The 19,673-nt window shown below is 40.9% G+C and overlaps 1 protein-coding gene across 2 annotated transcripts in view; it reads right to left on the reverse strand.

Annotated features, from left to right (window-relative positions):
• DACH2 (dachshund family transcription factor 2) overlaps positions 1–19,673 on the reverse strand; it is a 245,462-nt gene that overhangs the window by 161,550 nt on the left and 64,239 nt on the right. The gene's annotated exons all lie outside the window — the stretch shown is intronic.

The raw sequence follows: 19,673 nt of genomic DNA on the forward strand, positions 1-19,673 counted from the left end.
ATTAAAAAGTAGGACTGTCTATAGAGTCAGTATTTTTTATCCACAGAGCTTTGACTTGAGACAAAAATTATTTCATTTGTGATGTAATAATGCTGTAACACATAATACTGTTACTCTAACTAAACCAAACAATAAATATTTGTAAGCTCCAGTGACACACTGAGCTCCAAGCTCAGTTGCAGAATCTCTTCTGGAAATTCTACAAGGATAAATTGTTGTTAAGACCTCACTGGACCATTCTGAAAAAACAGCAAAAGAAGAATAGTGTCATGTGCTATTACAATGACAGTTCTCTTTACATATAATCCTTTAACAGTTCCATGTTTCATAACACTGACTTTTATGCAGTAGAAACAGATTTGGATCTGGGGCACCCTCACAATACCCCTTTCTTGAAAAGCTGCCAAAATTTTGAAAATTCAGATTTTCTCAAATTTAACTTGGATGCCATAAACCTGTCCTTTGATTAACATCCTTTCCCACTGCCAGGATTCCAGATGTGATAATCAGCACTGTCAACTCCCTTTAAATTTGTACAGTGAGGCCAAGTGAGCCCTTTGCTCAAACTGGCTTCAATTCCTGCCTGGATCTCCGCCTCTCCTAAATTCCTGCTAAGATCAACAGCAACCACTGTCACTTGAATTTTGCCTTCCCCTTTTCTCCAAATCTATTCTGACTCCCCAGCACTAACCTCAGTGGATCCTCCCTGCCTAAACACAGTTTGCAGAAGAACTGGAACACTCCAGGACTCTGGGAATGATCTCCTACTCCTGCCAATCGTTTTGAGGTAAAAAACCCCAGGATTGTGCTCAAGGCAAGCAGCTGAAGGAAGATGAGTGGGGGTAAAACAGGGACTTGGAGGCCAAGTCTGAAGAAGAGAGATGAGAGATGAGGGGCTGTGAATGGAGTGAAGTGAGGTAGAGCAGGAAAGGGAGGGAAAGTCTGGTGTGAGCTGAGAAAGACGAGAAGTTTGTAGCTGCTCAAGAACTCTCCAAACACGAGTGCAGCTCAGCCTTTCCACCACACACAATCCATGGAAAATGCTGCCAAAGGCACCCAGCTCTTCCTGGGCTGGATGGCCACAGGCACAGCTCCATCAGCCCCCAGAGCAGGGCTGGACAGCCCAGCCACGGCAGCACCCCTGTGGGTGGCACTGGCTGCAGATGACAGCAGCTCTGGGGGTCTGACTGCCACTCTCAAGACCACAAGAAATGGCACACACACAGAGCTGTGTTTGAAGACCACCATGGAGACAATCAAGCACCCAAAATGATGTATTTTCAGAACTGAGGCTGCTTGTGCAGCTTGAGCTCTGCTGTCCTTCCCAGCCATCCCAAAGGACACCTCTGGGATGGACACCCAGGGCACACTGTGGGCTCAGGCAGCTGGAGAGTAGCCTGGCCTCACCTCACTGCTCTGCACAAAAAAAGACATTTATGAGCATTTAAAGGATCATTTCCCAGCTCCTCCATCACTCACACACATGAACACAGGATGTCATTAAACCTCAGACAGAGAGGGCACGGAGTTATGGGGACAGAGACTGGCACAGAGCGGTGCAACAGCTGTTGGATGAAGTTTCAGATCCAAACAAACCTTCAAGAACTTCAGAGGATGCAGAAAAATGCTCATTTGGAAGCATAATTCACACCAGCATTCCAGAGGAAGACTGAGAAAAGTTTTAGAAGAAGACAGCCCTGCTTTTGGAGATTCTGTGATGCCCCTTCAGCCCCGTGGCACCGGCAGGGTTGGGATGGGCTCGAGCGAGGGCTGTGAGAGCTGTGCTGCAGCTCTGCTTCAGCAGCTCTGCTGAAACCACCACAAGACAAAGTAGACACAGTTCCAACTAGGAACAGCTGTTATTTTCCAATTAGAAATCAAAAGACCAAAATATTAATTTATTAAGCAAGCATTTATTTCAGGCAGACACAACTACAATTCTGAGCAATACATTCTTTTTTTTAAGAGAGGCTGTCAGGGATGTCTCTGGCATAAATAACTTCATGTGAAAAAACAGTTTATTGTTTGCTGCTGATAGGCAAACAATGCTGTTCCATATTGTGAAATACTGGCTCAACATGTAAAGAACTGTAAAGGATTTTCCTTAGCAGGGTGAACAAAATTTGTTGACATTTTTCCAACTGTTTTACCTAATAAAGTATTAGCTGAGTTAGGCTTTGAGAAAGATTATCTTCTGCTATCACAGAAGCAAGTTAATAAAGTGACAATAACAAACTGATGCATCTGTCAAAGTTTATAGATAAGGATGTCAAGCTATAGGTTATCAGCCTACAGAACTGACACTGTTCATATATCACAGCCCCCCAACACACACTCTGTCAGCATTGTTTATTTTCAGTCAGGACTTAAATAATGACCATGTACTAAAAATGCCTTTGGGGAACTGCTTTGTCTTACATACTGTTCACCTGTTTACTTCAGAGTAAGTTTTGACTTGCTTTTATTTAATTTTCTGTTTGAACAGCTGGTATTTATCAACTTCAAATGGACTTCAGGTCAATACACTGCAAAAAAATTCTACTGCCTTTTCTGCACTTGCTGCACACACAGAGCCTGTAAAATGCTGCTGAGAACAGCTCCACACCCAGCCCAGCTCCAGAGGGAGCCAGGGAATGTCCTCCATGCCCCTGAAACCAGGGCAGCCCTGGGAGAGGAGGAGAGCACAGAACAGGAGGGGTTCCCAAGGCTCCAGCCAGAGACATCACACCCACTTTGTACAGCCCACACCACCAACAGCCTCTACTCCTTCCTCTTCTTCCTGCCTGCGTTTTTTACAGTATTCAGACCTGGTGATCCTGAAAAAGGCAGGAGATGCTATGGAGTTTTGGTTGGGGTTTTTTTTGTCTGTGGTTTTGAAACAGCCAATGGCAGAGAAAGCAGCAAGTTCTGCTGAAGTCAGAGGTGAGGACGGAAAGAAGACACAGCCATGGAGGAGAAAACCACCAAGCTAGTTTTCATCATAAACACATGAAGAAATCTTCATTATTTTCATAAACACGTAATTAATTAATCTTATAAACTATTCCTGAAGAAGTCATGAAACGAGTTAGATTAAGTGAGGTAAAAAATAAAAAAAAAAAAGAAATCAAAATGCCAACAGAACAAATAAATGCCTGGCTATAACCAGGAACAGCAAGAGTTTCCATCTATTTATTCTTTTTTTCCTCTCTGTGCCAGGCAGGGTGACTGAAAAACACTATTCTACCAGAAATCACTTACTGGAACTGACAGCTCTACCTGTCATATCTGACAAAGCAAAAAAGAATGGGGAAGATCATGAATTCTTAATTCAAACAAGTGTCTATTACTTTTTTTGGAATCATTGTCTGAGTATGGATCTTAAGATAAGGGCTAAAAATTAACATATTACTCTCAGAATGCTTTTTCTAATCAGTGGATTTTTCTTACTACTACAGTACTTTTTTTAAAAAGGGAACTGCAATAAAAAGGGCACATTTAGAATCTCCATTTATTCATGGCAGGAAGAGGGGAAGGAATTGGGGGCTTGGGAGCTGAATGACACCACCTTAAGCAGAAACTGCTCCTGACAGTTGGTCTCCCTCAACATTAAATTGGCCTTTCTAGGTACCAAATTTGGGGACCTGAGATTTACAAAGAGATGCAGTTCTGGGCTATGAGGCTTCAGAAGAGTAAATAATATGGTCTTTGGGCATGAAGACACAAACACTTCACCTGATACCTCCTAGTGCTATATGACCTTTAACCAAGATCAGAGATCCTAATTCTCCTGAAGTCAATTTTATCAGTTAGAAAAGGCAGTCATCTAAAAAACTATTTTTAAAAAAACCATTTATTATGTAATGAACCATTTGCAAATAAAAGCCTTTCTTCTACAGTCATTTAAGTTCTAATCCAAATCAATCACTGCTAGGACAGTCAGGTTAACTTACACACCAGAAGGCATAAAAAGAGCTGATTTACACAACCAACACTTTTAAATACAAGTTATTAGATAGCAGACTCAGAAAAGCCAAGTGCACAGCAGAGATCTGGGTGTCCCAGCTCCTGTTGCAACTTGAATAGCAAATAAAAATTATGTTTTCTCAGACTGAAATCAGTCTATTTCAATAATGCTTTGCACTGCTTTTGCCTTCAGTCCTTTTTACATGTAGGACAGCTGCAAAAATCCCTGCAACATTTGCCCACCTCATGGAGTAAGAAGCTCCAAGACCTGAGCTTCGAGCTGGAAACTTTTCCACAGGAGCCCAAGCTATTGTGTGAGAGGAACCAGGGGGTGCCGAAGGAGTTGGTTGCTATGGTGGCATCTCATAAATCATCAATTATTGTCTGTTATTATGAAGGTGACAGCCTCATAAAGAGATTTGCATTCTCGGCTAATTTTAAGATTTTTTTTTTTTTTCCTGCAGACATCATTTGCTTTGTAAAAGAAATGTCATGACAACCAGAGAACACTTAAGCTTGTTATCGGGTAGTCAGGCAGCCGCTTGGCCCCCATCACTTTGGCATTTGAGCATTGGAGCCTCTTTTGCATTATTGAGTAGTTTATCTTTACAGTTCATAAATATATTTCTGAACGGGGGGACGGCATAATAGGAGGACGAGGGGAAGTGATGGAGGGCTCCTGGTTGCCACGGCAACCTAAACTGATCAATTCCCTGTCACTGTTTTAAAAGAGGCACCACTCTCCTGTGGCCCCCGATGCTAATTACAAATGCAGGCCCTTCGCTGGCATGTTCAGCTTCCAGATTAAGGCAGTTCATGCCTAATTTATCATTTAACATGTCCTCCCACATTTATGGTGCCGTACGGAATGAATAACAACTTCACTTGTTTACAGTGTTTTCAACTTAATTTCACTAATTAGTTTTGCAGTTGCAGGAATCCGAGGGGGCAGTGTCCACTCTGGAATGCTGGGCACAGGCAGGGAATGGGCACATGGACGGGCAGGGCCACCCTCCCCAGGCCAGCTCCAGGCTCTGCCCCCCAGGATCCCCACCATCAACACATTATATATTTATATCCCTCTTATTTTCAATCATGTTTCAAGTGGCTGGGAGACTTTTCATGGGAATGAGAAAGAAATTATGGAAAACCTGGTTTAGTTTCACAGTAGAATAGCTCGTATTGTCCTGTGCAAAGTTTGAAATGAAAATGCTGTTGGATTTACCCTGAAATTGGACACAGTTTGGCCACTGACTGTCCTTTCAGCCTAACTTCTACTGCTTCCTTTAAGGATTTTGACCAGATTTTATGTAAACTGAACTTTCAGTGTGTGCTTCAACACAGCATTTATCACTTCCTGAACTCAGGCCACTCCAAATGTTATTCCAAATCTTCCTAACCAGCACCTGTGTCTTGGAAAACCCTTTCCCACTGTCTGAACTCCAGAACAACACAGAACAGAGTGTGAAATCTCTACAAGGAAAACTAAAATGTGCTGGACCCAAAATGCTCTCAGTCATGACAAAAGTAAATACTCAGACATGTAGGAAAATAAACCCACTTAAGGAAGCCAGCAATGATGAGAGCCAAACTCTGGTGTCCTAATATCTGGAAAAGCCTCTGACCTTTCTGCTCTCTGGAATGATACTACAAAATCTGCACGTTCCAAAACTACTCTGTAATTTGAAATTAAAAAATAAAAAAAGCTGGAACCTCTAAGATTCATCTCTGGCAACAGGAGGAGTTGTGTGTTTGAGCACTGCTGCCGCCAGGGAGCCCTGGATGAGAGAAGGGATTTTGGTTCCTTGGTAATATTTGCACTGTTCCAGTCACAAAGGAGATCATTTGAAAGCCTCTGCCCCAGGCAGCTCCTCTCTGTCATCAGTTCTACAAAAGGGCTCCTTCCCAGAACTCCTGTTAAGCAACACCATCCACAGAAAGTGCAAACCCTCCCGAGGGTCTCGGGGGCTGCCGAGGCAGCGCCTCCAACTGCTGCTGCTGCTGGAGCTGGGCCTGGGCTCTCAGGGGCTCCAGCTCACACCCCCAAACCTCACTGCTGGGCTGCCCCTGTGCCCCATTTCCAAGGGAACACGGGCAGCTCGGAGCACTGAGCAGGGATCTATCTGGGCACCAGAGCCACAAGCGGGGCCAGCCCGGCCAGGCTCGGGCTGAGCCGGGGCACAAAGCTGGGCTCTGAGCAAACGCCAGTTCAGCTTTGCACAGAGCTTCAGTGCCATCCCACAGATCCAAGGGCAGCCCAAATCCTCCTGTTCTACCCCAGAGAGCACAGGGATGTGTGAATGAGAACACAGCACCGTTGGCAGGAGTGGAAGTTTGTTTCTATAAATAAATAAATAAATAGATCCATAACAACAGAACTTTTCTCATGTATGATCTACGTTCTCTATCATATGCATTTGTTTTGTCTTCTGTTATTTAGCCCATAATACCCTTAGTGAATACTACAGGGCAAGGCCAGACCTCTGGCAATCAGCAGCATTAAGCATGGCTTAATTCTACAAAAACAACCCAAGAAACAGTAAGTCTATGCTCTTTGCCCTGATAAGAGATTAAGCATTTATTTTAACACACAAAATGGCCGGAAACTCCACAGAAAAGAGAAACAAGCTTGAAAATTACTCTATATTAGCACTGTGTATGACTACCAACACCCTTGAGACAAGATGTGAGCACAAACTGTTTGCTTGCTATATTAATTTCATTCTTCAAAATTTTGAGATGATTTGGAGATGACAGCAGGGTATCCTGAAGTCTTCCCCCAGTCCCAATTCCCAGGGAAAAGCCCCCCTTTTGAGGAACACCTTTCACAAACTGCTGTAATACAGTGAAGCTTAGGCCATGCAATGGTAGTTGGTGCCCTCCTTCTGGAGAGTATCCTTAGGGCCAATACCCATTCTTTAAAATCCTTACTAACATACAGAAATCCTTCTTTCCCATTTCCTCCCAACAAATAAGCCCAATTCCATTGAAGGCAATTGCATCAATTGCATCACACTGGTGTAAGTAGAGAGAAAAGCTTTTTTGTGCCAGCACAAACCAACACCAGCTCTTGACTCACAGCTCGAGTGCTTCTGCCTGTTTGTACACCCACATCCTCCACCAGCAGCACGTGCTTTTTGATGTCCCCCTTTCCATTATTTCCTTGTAAACTTACATTTTCCAGTCCTAAACCTGAACTGCACACTAACACACAGTTAGTTATTAGCACACACCACATACAGTTATCAAAAACCAGTTCCAAATAAAAGCACAATCCCTCCCAGGATTAACCACTGTATCTGCTGCTCTCAGGAAGATGAAAACATAAAATGTGTGTTTCAAACACTAAATCACACTGGGTTCTCCACTTGTGCTTTCAAATCCATCTGTCCCTGCTGGCCACTGACCACAGCAGCAGAGAACCCAGGCAGCAGGACGTGGGCCAGGCAGGATCTGGAGAACTCTCTGGGCTCTAAGAGAGCTATTCACTGCACTCTGTTTTATCTACACTGCATTCCTGCAGCTGCTAAATAGTCTGTTTGTTGTTTAAGGCAGTCTGTAACTGTGTTTAAGGCACGCAGGAGGCTGTACACTACTACTCAGTGTTACTCAAATAAAGACAACATATTAAGAATAATCACTCCATCTCTATAAAATGGTTACAGGCTGCTCAGAAGAGAACATGACAAATACTTTAGCTCTTTGTGAAGCACCATAATTGCTCATGATTTGCCTTTTCACGATTATATCCTCATTCAAGATCTACTTACTCACTGAGTCCTTAAAGCTGGTGCAGCACTGACTATCAGCAAGAGGTAGGATGGCTGGAACACTTAAGGAACAGATTGCTCCAGCCTTCAAGGATTTAACACTCCTCTCTGCTTACTGGTGTGTTTGCCATGACACACTGTGTTTTATTACTGTCTCAATCTTGTTATTTAGTGAACTTAAGCCTTCATCACCTGCAGAAATCTCTGGCCCAGACTACAGCCACGGGATGGACAGAGATGTGGTGCAGTTGCTTCAGTTTTGTTTCAGCTGCCAAAGTGTAAATTCAAATGAAGATGGGATGTGCTGGCAGCAATGTAACACACCAAGGATCTCCACTGGGCACGCAATCTCTCCCAACCCGCTCCAAATGTGTTTGCTTTCACTTTAGGATAACTAAAAGTTCCCCAAGAGTTAATGCAGCACCTTCGGGTTATTAAATGGAACATGCAGAACATTACATTATTATGCTGCACATGGCTAAGGAATTTTAGTATTCACAGGATTATGGTAATTAAGTCTTCCTTCACTTTGGGTGATGTGACACTTGCTTGACTATAATGTCACTCCACTTAAAGTCTGTGTAAACAACATTATCTTAGTCACTCTGCATTACATTTCCAACTGTGAGCAAAATTACAAGGTCAAAGTGGACAAGAACGTAGGTAATCCCAAGGAAACATCATGTAAATGACTCGCTCAAGGTTCAAGCTGGGTTTTCAAGGGTGGTAAAAGGCTTATGTAGTACACTGGTATTTTAGTCCTGCTTTGCACAAGGTATCAGTAGCAAACTGCAGTTCTGTGTGTGGGGACATTTAGCTGCCCAGGACTCTGCAAACTTCTCCTTTTGTAAGGACTGGGCTGCCAAAGAAATGCACAGAGCAAAAGAGGACTGATTTTGAACAAAAAGCTATATGGAACCAGCAGAATATTAATTAACTCTATAAGTGACAGATGCAAACAAAGAAATACATATTCCACCGACATCATTAACATAACACAATAAAACCTCCATTAAACTGTCAGTCAGAGAGCTGGGAAAAATATTAACCTCATTGTTAAGAACAATTCTTTAATTCACTTAGCTGGACTTGCTTTACCTTTGAATATCAAACAGGAAAGCATTTAATATCTTTTTTGTGATTTTGATTGTTGAACAGAGAAACTTGCAGCTGAATTTCTTTTACCCTAACAAGTACACAGTAAACTCCAAGCACAGAGACATGTTTCAGAGTATATATATAAATATATCTATGTACACACACACACTTGCTTTGTTCTCAACTAGCCAAGATTTAGTTTGATCTCAGAATGAACAAAAGGACTGCACAGGTGAGCAAGCTGCACTCCTCAAATTAGCAGGTAACATCTTACAAATCCATAAGCTCTGCAAGTTTGGAAACAGCAGCCCACCCCTTTCCTGTACCATAAAACTCACTAAACAGAAAAAAACCCTTGTTAGCATTTCCAAAGCTGTTCAAACATTGTAAATCCATGAGTACTCAAGCCTACCTAGCTGGAGACGTAACAAAATCAGGATGGGATGGGATTTATCAGTAGTGAGGCTTTAATAATTCCTGGGAATTCCACCTGCAGAGAAGTGGTACCCAAGGACACGTCACTGACATTCCAGAACCTTGGAACTGTCATTTCAGCCATTTCTCTCTAGAACAGAAGCTGTGGGAAGTTTAATCAATGACAAAACTACACTGTTTCAAGTTCTCTCAGGTAGGAATTACATTTGGAAGTTCAGTGCTAAAAACAGGCCCTTGCCAAAAAGCTAGAGGAGTGAAATCTGCCCACTCCAGCTCTTTCCTTGCTACAGCCAGGGATGGGGCTGGAAGAGCCACAAGCCTGCTCCCAGGTCACTCATCACGTCCTGATGTCCAGAACCACCAGGCTGGGCATGAACACCAAAGTTCATAATGTGCTCAGTGGCTGCATCCTCCTTCCAAAGCTCAAATTACAATTTAATCTGATATAATCAGATTATATTCACCTTTCACCTCCAGTCTATGATCAAGCATGACATACATGTGACACATAAATACTAACAGTTAAAGTAAAACAACAAAGAAATCTTTTTCCATTCAGACCACTTTCTCCTCCATGTGTAAGACACAGAAATATGTCTCTTACCTTCTTTGCAGCTGTTGACCAAGATGCCCCACAGCATTCCACTCTGAAAACACTACACTGAGTATTTATTTACCTGGTTGCTCCTGAGAAAGTTACAACGAGACACCAGTGCCAAAACTCCCTTCAGTAAATCCTTCAGCATGAAAGGCTTTGAAGGTACAACACAAAGCCTGCTTCCCTATCCAACCTAAATTCAGAGTATAACTCAGTGATACTACTGATTATACAGCATGAATTATTTGTTGCTTTTTCACAGTTGTTTGCAGGCACAGATGTCAAACACAGCTCCGACTTGTGATCCAAAACTCTGCACCTGTGGCTATGGACAAAGTCAGGGAATGATGCTCAGAGTGAAGGCAAAAAGGCATTTCCCAAGTGGTATCCCTGCAGACATACAAACAGAAAAAGAACTGCAAACACTGAGAGCAGCAGATCTGCTCTGTGCACTACAGGGACTCATTGCTATCCCTGAAAAAAACACAATAATTCAACTCAGACCCCTCTGCAACAGGACATCCACATATGACAACAGAGAAACATCATTTAAACTGAATTTCACAGCATTCAGCTATTTTAGCCCGCTAGCATAGGTGGTTAAAACAAGTAGATAATTTCATATTTGAAATATTTCAGTATTCCCCAATCACACTTTTTATTTATCTTGCATGTCAATGATACTTGTCACATACATTATAACTTAAGTCTTACTGCAGGATTTAATGGAAAAACAAATAAAAAGTAAGTGCATATAATATTACTAATCTAAACAGGCAAAATATCATCAAGATCAGTGGCTTGGTGTCTATTTTGGCAAGAGCTGAATTTGGCCTAATGACTCCTGGTTCTGATTTAGTGAGGGTTCCCTGTCATGTACGACTTTGTGACTTCTTCAGTATGTTTTCTTTGAAAAGTAAAGGTTTTCTGTATGAGATTGGAATTTAATTGTTTCCTTTTTAGACAAATATGCTTTTGGATGGATGCTGATGGAAAGGGCAATCAGATGTCAAAAGGGCAGCAGTACAGTGAGATTATGTGCCGAGGTCTAGGGCAGGACAGGCAAACAAGGGGGATCTCAGATCACTTGAGCAGATCCTTATAAATAAAATCTCAGATAACAGGCTTTGTTTATTCTGTAAAAATGCATATCAGCAGGTCAAATCAACTCCTGTTATGTTAACTACTTAAGTTACTTTCTTATTAACAAATATTCCTGATAGCATAACAGAACTCTCATCTGTGAGCATCTGGAATGCAAGGAGGGAAAAAGAAGAGTTTAAGTAATTAGGAAGGAGACGTCCTGCATCTAGAAGGAATGAAGTGTTCTCTCACCATTTGAAGGGGGAATAAATAAACAAACTGCACTAAGAGAGAGCTTGTGTGGCAGCAAGTAAACAATGCTTAATTTACATGGAGACTCACCAATGCCATTCCTCATTTTTTAAATAATTTTTTTTACCAATTTTGCTACATATAATGTCAGCAACAGCACTCCATTTACTTTTTTTTGCACATATTCTTGGTAATATTTTAATGCAACACTCACCTGAGGCAATTCTCACTACAAAAAATGTATTGCAATAAATCCAAGCTCACTTTTTAATTGCCAAGTGTCACCCAATGCTAAGTCCTGTCTCTGGGTGCAGGAAGCTCTAACAGAGACCCATTCTCCTGCAATGTGATTATAACCCACAACTTTTATCTTGTGAGAGAGAATATATCAGAATTCCAGCTCTCTTTAAAGCTGAGTGACCACGTGTGAAAAGCTGCCTCTTCCAAACAGCCTGGCAATCCCACTTGGCTTTTATCCTGCCTTTTAGCAGGCATTCTGTAAGACTGAGATCCATTTAGCAATGATCCCACCCCTCACCACAGCAGCTTCCCTCAAGAATTTCACATCAGTTATTCCCAAACATCTGGGGGGAAGGGGTAAATTTGAGCACTTAGCAGGAGAACCTCATATAATCCAAGCTGAACACAAGAAGCTGCTCCCTACCCAGAGATGGATTTGTTATCCCCCATGGCAGGCACACACCATCTCCACACGTGTCCAAATACCCTGTGAGGTAACTGAGTATTGAGGGTACTGCAAAATCCCAAGCATTTAGAAAACTCAAGACTGAATTTCTTCCTTTTTTTTTAGTTTAAATAATACATTTTTCTAAACCAGTTTTGCGAAACATCCTCATTTAAACATTATTTGAGAGCAGATTTCAGAGGTATTTGAAAGGAAAATGGATATTTTATTCCTTGGCTACTTTTTTCTCCTTACTCATTTTCCACCTTTTCTTTTTTTTCTCCTCTGAGGAGAATCTGTTCTAAGAGAACAGAAAATGGAAAGAAAACAGAAAAACACTCAAAGTTTGGAGGGGTCCAGTTTTAAAATAAAAATAGTGATTTACAAACCAACTTTCTCAGCCTGCTCTAACACTGAGCTGCATCTCTGGACTGGTGCTATCTAAATTATTCAGGGAGCACATTGTGCAAATGCATCTGTGCAAGTCCAAGTGCGAGTCAGCTCGGTCTGCCTGATTCTTCTGCATGTAGAACATCCCCAGAGGCCGCCTAATGAAAGTGATGCTGAGCAGAAATCACTGCTGGACACCCTGCCTTTAATGGAAAAGTTTGGTGGGTTAGAATAATGCCTTTCAATGTTTTTCACCCCTGTGCGTTTCCGATGTAGGCCAATGCAAAACCTTCTAGTGTTAAGACTGTTAAACTCTCTTCTTCCAGATTTCCAAATTTCTGGTCTTCAAAAGTATTAGAAAAAACAGGATCTCTATGGGTGTGAGTTGAGAGACACAGGACAGTGTGTCTTGCGCTTGTCCACCATCCTTTGAGGAGCACATAAAATACAAAGTATGATCCTGTCTTGCCTGTATGGACACCTTCAAATGCACTTTAGGAGTAAAATATCGAGTGACTCTGCTTGGAAAGAAGGAAGTATTAACTTTAATATATCTATCTCATTATGAGTAACACTAGTTTACTGAAAAAAATTCCAAGACAATCATAAGTGCAAGAAGGTCAAGAGGATTGACAGTAAACCTGTGGGTCAGGGAACACTGGGTCAGAGATCTCCAAAATTTAAATACTAAAATGACAGTAAATCTTGCAAGCTGTTCTCCATCGTATAACACTAGAGTAATTACCCATACCTATTAAAGAAGACAATTAAAAATCTTGTATTCTTAAGACAATTTCATTTTTACCTCCTTTCTGAATGTAAAATCATACTGAGCAAATTTAACTTAAAAGATCACAACTGAAAGGAAGAGTTCACAGGGAGTGGAACAGCTCAAGGGACCGAACTGAAAATCCACATTCATTATTCAGGCTGTTACACAAATCAATTGGGATCTTTAGGCAGACAGAGTGTGATCCTGCTGGACAAGGTGTTGTTGTATTCCCTGGCTTTGTTTCCAAGCAGTCTGGGGGGGAATCACAGATTTCTTCCTGTTCTCCCAGGAGCAGATTTCATGGCCCCGAGTGGATGTGATCATATGGACAGAGGAACAAACTGGCCACGACTCCAAGCACAAGTTTCCCCCCTGGATGTTCCATGACATGAAATGGGCTGTCAGGATCTGCTCATGAGCAGCCTGATCTCATGTACAGAACTCTGCAGAACCATTTCAAAGCTCTGACCAGCAATGCAGGGTACTCCCTGACTGCCCTGCACATCTGAACAGGAGGCTTGCTTCAGTTCAGATGTGAAAACTATTACAACTCTTGGGAATCCAGCTGCACTCTCAAAATTCCCAACTAAATCCTGCAACTTCCAGTGTGAAAATCACTCAGAAATGGGGTTTCTTCAACTGGTGCCACGGTCTCCTCCCACTCACATACATTTGACTGAAACCAACCATGAAGGACATTTCTTTTCTGATTTTCAGCCTTTCTCTCCTCAAGAAGAATATAATAATTTGAAAATTTTGAACTGCAGACATTTCCAGTTCTTCAGAATTGCTGCAGTTTGCCTTTACCATGTTATTAACAGCTTAAACATAATTCTGCTTTTTCTCAAAGGTCCTTTGGCACATGTACATGCTGATAGTGAGGTGAGCTACATTTATACTTCTCTCTGTAATATCTGCTATGGCTACTGATAATCCCAAGTTTTCTAATGTATTATTGCAAGAAAAACAAAACTGATGTGAAAGCAACTTAATGTAAATAATACTCTCAGGCCCAGCCTCTAAAGGCTTCAAAAAGCTTAATGATTTTCTCAGATGTGCTGTAACAACAAAGAATCTCATGGTTCAGTGTCAAATGTCTGCTGGAAGCCAATGTTCATCACAACTGGAATGACTTGTTCATCATAGATTCCATCAATAATTGTTTCAGTATGTGAACGTGATCAATGTCACTCTCATCAAGAATAAATCAAGCTGGGTATTTTCTAATGGTCCTTCAGCATTCTCATGGATCCTGCTCCACAGTAGGATTTAATCAATGCATGAGCTCCAGTGAGCAGGCATCTTCCTCAAAATGGCAATTATTTACAAATTCAAAACTATAAAATCATCCTAATGTTCCTGGCATAGAAAGTTTAAATGATGTGACTGAATATTAAAAGAGGCAAACAAAGTGACTGCAGCACTGGATCACTTCAGAACTGCATTTGGAGCTGCCTGATTTAAACCCAGTTAAGATATTTAAATTATTACAGCTGAACAGTGATGTCAGTGGGCATTAGACCTAGAGTACAGAAAGCAACAATTATCAGAGATAAAGGGAAATACCAAATCTATCCATTTCACCTCCTAGAAACATGACTCCATTTCTACAAGTTAACAGCAGGGTTAAAAGTAGATTCACTTCCTTTATTCCTGTCTGAGTAAAGCCAACCATCCTGCATGAGAAGCAACACTGCTGCTGCTCAGCTGCTTTTTTCTCAGTTTCTTCTTTCTACCAACAACTTAAAACATGCTTCTGGGATGAGCTGTCACAGACAGATGCATTCTGACCTGAGTATTTTACTATAAAAACTGTTATCTGATCTCTTTAGTGACTAAATAAAGCAAAACTATTACATGATTAGACAAAATATTTATTGAATAGGATAACTTTAAAAACTAATCTTAAAAACCATCTCAAAGCCTGTTTATGCCTGTAAGGAGTTGTAGATTAAATGCTGTATTTTGGTAATTCCAGAGCAGTTTTAGGTGACAATTGTGCTGCACAGCTTCCCCCACGTTTGGTTGCCTTCCCACTCCTATTTCAGAGGGGAAGTTCTGCCAGCACCCAGCTCCAGGCAGGGTGTGTGGAGTGCAGGATTCCTCCGGAGGAGAGGGATCTGGATCTCCAGGGGGTGTGGGACCTCTCCCTGTCTCAGGAACTTGGAGGAACCAAATCCTGCAAGGTCTCCTGAGAAGTCACACCACAGATTCTGCCCAAGGCCAAAAGAGAACTGGTAATTGTGAACCCAAGCCCCTCCAGCAATGACCAGTAAGACTGCCTGAATATCTGAAAGTATTTCCAGACTTTTTCAGATGCATTTCACATGTTTTTGTATTTTCCCAGCTCAGGTACTGCTAGAAGTGGAAGGGAAGCCTGGTTTCTTTCTGCTCACAAGAGAACAGCAGAAAGTGCACAGGGGTTGCTCAGTTACTTGCCCCTCAACTGACAAATACCCTTCCTTTCCTAATAATTTCTGATATAAAAGAAATAGAGTTATATATCGATATATAATTCAGGAGATTTTATATTTTTCAATTAAATGCCTTTCAACCTTTGCTCTTTAAAGGTTATAGAAATTCATGATTTTAGCCTCTCCTCAGACTTCCTATCTTTAGTCATAAGGTCAATCAAATTCCCCTTTTCAAATGTTCCATCTTTAAAGAATATGGTAACCAGAAGAAAAACAATATCCTAAGTGAGGTCAGAAGATTTCCTAACCTTTACATATATTCCTTGCATTCTTATTCCATTACTGGCTGTTGTACCCCTTCTCCTTCCCCTTTCCTCCTCTCTCCATGTCTCATGTGTGTTTTCAGATATTTTATTGATGTCTCCATAGTTTTAAATTACAAGTAGCTCAAGTCTCTTTGAGTTCTTTTGGGGCTGCTACTTTGCTGAAACAACTTGCTGAAGAATTTCCAGGCCCCCTCCTTACCCCATAAATGCTGCTGCTGAAATACCACTGTTTGATGGTTCAAAGCTATCTGAAGTTTACTTTTAGAAAGGATTACACTAAAACAAACTGAATAAACTTGTGTGAGTTCCCTTTGCCATTATTTCCGAGTTGTATATATCAAATTAAGGTTTTTTGAAGAGGCACATTAATTAAAACACAACCTGAACCACTAAAATTTGACCATTCATTTGAAGAAATTCAATCAAGAAACCAACTCAAAAAAAAACCAAACCACCACTGCTCCAAACAGTCTCTCTTATATCACTGGTGTCTAAATTACTAATCTGGTTAACATATTTTGCTGTCAGGGTTAAGATAAACCATCTGGACAATTCTGCTACAAATTCTTTCTTGGCTAAATGTAGTTTTTATTGTAATTTGCCTCATTTCCTCCTAATATAACAACAGAATGTTGCTGTGTGGATACACTCCAGTGACCTGACAGACCTTTCCAGCAACTCCAAAATGTCTCACCACAAACTTCTTGTTGATCTCAGCATCACCATTTTCTTCTTATTTATCTTCTTACAAAAATGTGATACTGGAACCAGCTGCTAAAAAATGCCAATTCCATCAAAGTCCTGAAACTCCTAACCAATTTTTTTCTGAGTTTATTCCTTTTAAGAAACTGGCACTTGGCTTTTCAGCCACAACAGAAAAACCAGGGACTCTCCAAGTTCTGCTTCATTTACTGTACCTCTCAGTGTGTCTCCTCTCTGTGACATCAATTCCAAAACTCTCGTATAAACTGCAATCCAGTGACCTCACCATGTAAATCCTTGGCTTTATTGCCATGTTTGACCACACAGAATTCAGCAAATCCACTGCATGGGGAAATGAGCAGTGCTGGGTGTTTGGGAATCGCTCCCTTCTCCTGGGCTTGGCACAGCCCAGGTTACATCTACTCACACACAGGGTCATGCAAAGACAATACAGATGGTCAGACACCCACAAAAATAAATATATAAATAAATCAAACCTTTTTGAATCTCCTGAGCTGTTTGTTTTGCTGCAATTTTGGGTTTTTTCCATTTCAAGTGGGAAAATAAAGGAAAGGAAAGCAACTCTGCTCTTCCCATTTAAATGTTTGACTGACTAGAGATGGAAATTCACCATTTCCCCCCCTAATTGCGAGGTAAATCAAATTTCCTCCTAAAATGCAAATTCATTCCACAATATAAAAATGAACACACAGAGGCAGAAAGGTTTACATGTCAAATGGCAATTTTCCTAAATGGCTCACACTTTAACTTGTTTTTTTTTTTTCATATCTTAGCCATGACAAAAGATTTAATGGCCATCATTACTCAGATGTTTTGTCAGCATACCATGATGAATGCACTCTTCCTGGGTGTTATTCAGAGTTACCTCACAAGATTTCTCTTCTGTGTTACATTAACAACACCCTTCATACTTAACAATTTGATCTATCACACATTTGACTAATGTTACCCATTAGAGTTCTGTGCAAAGACTCCTTGATTCAGGGAAAGATAGTTATTAAAATTAAATATATCCTTGCCTCTTAAAAATGTATTTTCTTTAATTACTAATATACATTAAATAGGATCAATCCATTAGCACCGAGATCCCATAAGCTGTCCATGAAAAGCAAGTGTAAAGAGAATTATCATCCATTAATTATAACCATTCCGCTCGCCCTGTGGAGGTGCTGCTACCTCCTCTCTCAAAACTCTCTCCTGTGGAGCGTAAGAAAGGAGACAAGAAACAGGAAGGAAAGAGGAGAAAAAGCCAAAATCCTGCTCAGCTCCAGGACATGGTGAGTGCCCAAGGAGCAGCTGAAGGCTGAATCCAGATCAGTTAAAATGTGAAGGCTCAGAGGTGCAAACTCAGGGCAGAACATCCCAGCATGGTGAAAAACACAATATTCATATACCACACCCCAGAACCTACATTTCTTTTTAAAATAGTAATTTTTGCTTAAAAACTTAAGCTACCAGTAGATATTGGAACACGCTTTAGACACTCATTCAACTAATGATTGACTTTTAAAGTAAACTCCCAGCTGACTGTGGGAAATCAATATGGATTTTTAATGGCACCTATACATCTTGCTAGATTTGACAGAACTTGCAAAAAAATACAAACTATCTTCAGGAAACTATCTTGCTCAATTATAAAGTATGTAAAAAAGGACAAATAATGACTATCTAGACATCATTATTATGCACTTCACTCACTTGGAAGCATCAACAATACCAATAAATTACTTAGAATTGTTTCACAGTTTTTGTTTTGTTTCTTAATTTTAGAGAACTTGGATGATGGATCTACAAATAAGCTGTCTGTTATAGTCCAAAAGATTATGGAAGGTTTATCTATATTTCTTCTCAGCAGTGTTTGTGCTCGTCAGTTTTTTCAGAGGGTTTTCAGAACTTAGCACATATTAGTTGAACTGAACCTGCATAACATTGTTTGAAATAATATATCAAAATTTACAATGTTCAGAAAAAAGCACCTTTCATGCTTTGATGCAAGTACCATAAAATCTTTCCATGGAACTACTTTGAGCAACAAGTTCTTAGCTTGAGTTGAATCCCCCTTTGCAAACACCTTTAACTGCAGGTAACATTTTACACAGCAAGCAATAAAAAATAGTATGAAAATACAGTGTTAAAATTCCCGAGAAAACCCCTCAATATTTATTTTATATTATCTGTAATTACAGATAACAGAACAGAAGCACTGACCACCACCTTTGTTTTCTCCTGTCCTGTTCAAAGTGTTTGTTTTCCCTCGCTGTCCTACGGGAATTATTTGCACAATTAAACCTCAGCGAGACCAGCACAAATTGTTTGCACAAATGCCACAAGCCAGAGATGAGATTTGGAAAATCCAGCTCATCAGAACTGCAAAAAATATTGGACTGTTTTTATATACAGGTGAGGGAATCAGTCATTCCAAACAGGATAGACACTGTCCTGCTCTCTTATGGAGAAAGGACCAAGGTTGGGAAAATCAGACCTGTTTCAGACCATCATTTCATGACTGAAATTCCTTTGATACCATAAATTAAGCCCCAAATAAATTAATAAATAAAATAAATTCCAAGCACTACTGTTATTATTAGATTACAGACAAAACTAAATATACCAGATTTTTAGCGTATTTGCCTTCAGCGCTATCTGGTTTTCTGCACTGAAAAGTCTGTATTCCAGTTCTCACAGCCCAGGAATTACTCAGGACTCAAAATTTTGCAGGCAGAGCCCATTTTTACTGCAACCTTTAGAGAGATTTGTGGTAAAACACAAATCCTCTCCAGTCACCATCTGAAAGCAATCAATGGTATGGGACAAAACCCTCAAATTTTAGGGGAGAACTGAATCCTTTCACCTTTTTCTTTGGAACCACAGTGGAAAGCCTTGCAGCAGAATGTGAGGCATCTCCAGAGGGGGGTCAGTTAAGGAATGACATGACAACTGTGGCTGTAGCACAAGAAAAACTCTGCCTGTATTTTTATTGCAAGGGGACAGTCTGAAGAGGGGGGAAAAACCCAGTCTCTGCCACACTCCAATGTATGTGACAAACTGGATTAATTCCCACATGTCAGCATCCATTTCAAACCCCCCCTCAAAGCCAGAAGTCCATTTCCAAAAGGAGACAGCTGTCTGTAGCCACATCCCAGAGAAATCTGCCTGTCACACACCCCCAGCCCAGCGACCGC

Source organism: Motacilla alba, chromosome 4A (genome assembly GCF_015832195.1).
Source record: "Motacilla alba alba isolate MOTALB_02 chromosome 4A, Motacilla_alba_V1.0_pri, whole genome shotgun sequence".
In the NCBI taxonomy this organism is placed as follows: domain Eukaryota; kingdom Metazoa; phylum Chordata; class Aves; order Passeriformes; family Motacillidae; genus Motacilla; species Motacilla alba.